This window comes from Panthera leo, chromosome B4 (assembly GCF_018350215.1).
Source record: "Panthera leo isolate Ple1 chromosome B4, P.leo_Ple1_pat1.1, whole genome shotgun sequence".
NCBI lineage: Eukaryota > Metazoa > Chordata > Mammalia > Carnivora > Felidae > Panthera > Panthera leo.
The window spans coordinates 103,487,509-103,490,841 of record NC_056685.1 but is presented as its reverse complement, the minus strand read 5'-3'; the positions used below and the strand labels follow the sequence as shown (position 1 = coordinate 103,490,841).

Here is a 3,333-nt window from a genome sequence, read left to right as displayed (position 1 = left end):
TCATTAATATAATTTTCATTCCTCCCTTCCAGCTCATAGGTGTCATGAGATCAGTGTATCTTCTTCCTCATCCATTGGTCTCCTAAATGCACTATGCGATCTCTGGTAGGCTGCAATACAGAATGCATATTGGTTCAGTGACTGAGATATTCAGACTAGGTATGCTTTCAGCAGGAAAGGGTACAGTCTGCCCTTACACTGGCAGAGGCAGGGGCTCTCCTGACTGCTCTACCAGGCAAAAGCTCAATGGAGGTAATGGTGACAAAGAGGTAGAAGTTTAAGTAACTGGAGTTACAGAACGTGTGTGTGTGTGTGTGTGTGTGTGTGTGTGTGTGTGTGTGTGTGCAGAGTGAATAATGGACCCCACAGCTTTCAGACAGAGCACCTAGAGAAACCATTCCTTTGGGAATTCTAGCTGGGGTTGGATATGCTGTTGAAACTTGGTGAGCTATCATACTATGGGGGGGCTTTTTGGCCAAGAAGCTGAAAACGTTTTATGCAGAAGGAGTGACGTGGGAGGTCTCAGTGCAGTGGAGTTATAGTATAGGTACTTTTGAGGTGGATTTAGAGCCTAACCCTTATTTCATGGCATTAATGCCTAAGAGCACGAGCCTGATTCCTGTTCAGCGGGGCCTCAAAAAGGTATTGACAGACTGGAAAGATAGATGCAAGCAGTCAAGGTCCTCTCCATACTTTTTCCAAGAATAGTATGCATGTCCAGCTGTGCACGCAAGATTTAACTTAAAATCCTGTAAGCATTTACCTACTGTGTGCCAGGTGACATTTTATCTTGTTACCTCCTCCCAGGAAACAATTTATTTATATTCATTAGGTTTGCAGAGGCTGATTTATTAAAACAGAATGGACTAAATCCTTCAGGCAAACAGAAACATTTTATAATTCTCATCCATCATTTGCTCTCTATTAGGATTTTTATAGTTTTCAAGTCAGGAGGAATAGCGAACACATTTACTACATGCCAGACACCGTTGCAAACAGCTTATACAGATTATCTCCTTTGACCTTCACACCAGCCTATTCCATAGGTACAATTATAATCCAATTTTACAGATGTGGAAACAGAGCAAGAGACACTGTCATTTAACCAAGGTCACACAGGTCCTAAGTGATGGCTTTAGGATTCAAAGTCTGTGGGCTGATTTCAAGGGAGGGACGCTTAAACTGCGGCCACACTGTCTCCCGGCACCAAGTCGCTAGCTACCTGAAGGTTTCAACTTTGGTTTTAAGTTTAGCATGGTAGTCCTCAGATTTTAATGCATTTAAGAATTAGGGCATAAGGGGTGTCTGGGTGGCTAGTTGGTTGAGTGTCCGACTTCAGCTCAGGTCATGATCTCACGGTTTGTGAGTGTGAGCCCTGAGCCGGGCTCTGTGTTGACAACTCAGAGCCTGGAGCCTGCTTTGGATTGTGTCTCCCTCTCTGCCCCTCCCTAGCTTGTGCTCTGTCTGTCTCTCTCTCAAAAATAAATAAACATTAAAAAAAAAAAAAAAAGAATTAGGGTATAGACCCAAATCAAGTTTTATAGATGATATAAAGGAATTCAAGGACAATTTTTGCCTTACTAGCTGACTTGAGAATTTAACCCTGGCAAGAAGCAATCTCACTGTAATGTGCAAGATCATAGCCAGCCTGTGAAGTAAATGTAATGTAAGTAGAAGCCAGCCCTCCCTAATAGGGTGCTTGGACATGCTAACTATTGATAACTTATCTATTTGGGCCTAGGCATTTTTTAGGTACCATTAGTGTGCCTGCGGTATTACAGTTAGTATATGAAATGCAAAATGTAAAATAAGTACTTAGAAATGTATTTTTATTGGCACGGCCCTGTTTGAATGGCTCAGAGTGGGGCTTGGCCCAGCAGCGGAGGGACATTCTAGGCTGCCGGGCGCAGCTTGTCAGCCCCGGGGCAGGGCTGAGGTGCTATGGTACCAAGAGACGCCGGTATTTAAGACATGATGGCATGTGAAGCCCAGAGTGTTAAAAAAAGAACTTATTGTGATACTATGGAGGCCTATTCCACCGGTCTTCCTAGAAAAAGGGTCTCTAATTTTACTAATAAGAACATGAAGGAGGGAGGTTAAGAAATCTCCAAAACAGTTGGCTGCTTACATAAATAGAACAGTTGGACAAGCTGTGAAAAGCCCAGATAAACTACGTGAGGTGATCTATCGCAGAAAGTGCATCATCCTTTTCCAAATCTTTGTTACAGAAAAAAGCAGTCCCCTAGAAGTGCGGGCTGCGACACGGCAAATAAAATGAACTGGCTTGTGCAGGCCACCCACCTGAAAAATTACGCCATGATAGTCGAACATACTTGCTTAACTCCAGTGATTCTGGTTCTTCACAGACAGAAAGCCCATCATTAAAATATAGTGGGTTTTTTCTCTGAGGTTTCTCAGGACCATGAAACAATGGCACAGGTTTTGTTCAGCAGGAATAGCTTTAGCGTTCTGGAAAAAGAGAAGTATAAGTGAGCTTGTAGCTTATTTGGTAAGGATAGAAGACCTTGGAGTTGTCATGGATTGCCTTCTTGTGCTCACCAATAGTTTACAGAAGGAAAAACAATACATCTCACTTGGCTGCTGTGTAGATTTGTTACCTCTAGTCAAGTCCCTACTTAAAAGCAAATTTGACAAATATAGAATAGTTGCTTTAAATTGGCCTCAGGCAGAAATAAAAAGGTGGTGGTCAGAAATATCATCCAAATCAGAAACTATAAATGATGGACATATTCAGATTTTAAAGCAACAATTAAGTGGTCTATGGGAACAGGAAAATCACCTTACTTTGCTTCCAGGATATACTGGTAACATAGCCAAGGATGTAGATGCTTATTTATTGCAGTTGCATTGAGACACAGTCTACTATAAAGAGCATTTGATTATTTAAAATGTCCCCAGACTAAGATTAAAAAAAAAAAAAAGTCTCATCTGAGAACTGTGAATTGCGCAAGAAATTGAAACCTTTTTTTTTTCCTTAAAAAGCCACATACGAAACCACTAATGAAACCCTAACAATCTACGTCACACTGAAGTGGAAAAATATACAAAAGGAGCAGCTTCAACTTCAATGAGGTGAAAGTGCACAGTGAAGACTGTGGCCTTTGCTGCATTTGGGAGTAATATGGTTATTTGGTAACATTGTTCAAGAGCTACTGGGTCTTAATGCAATCCTGCATAAGAATATAATTCATGCTAGGGGTGCCGGGGTGGCTCAGTCAGTTAAGCGTCCGACTTCAGTTCAGGTCATGATCTCAATTTGTGAGTTTGATCCCCGTGTCAGGCTCTGTGCTGACAGCTCAGAGCCTGGAGTCT

General features: G+C 41.9%; 1 pseudogene; it reads left to right on the top strand.

Moving 5' to 3' along the window:
* The first annotated feature begins 1,974 nt into the window (after positions 1-1,974).
* Positions 1,975-2,872, top strand: LOC122224864 (annotated as a pseudogene).
* Positions 2,873-3,333: the final 461 nt, after the last annotated feature.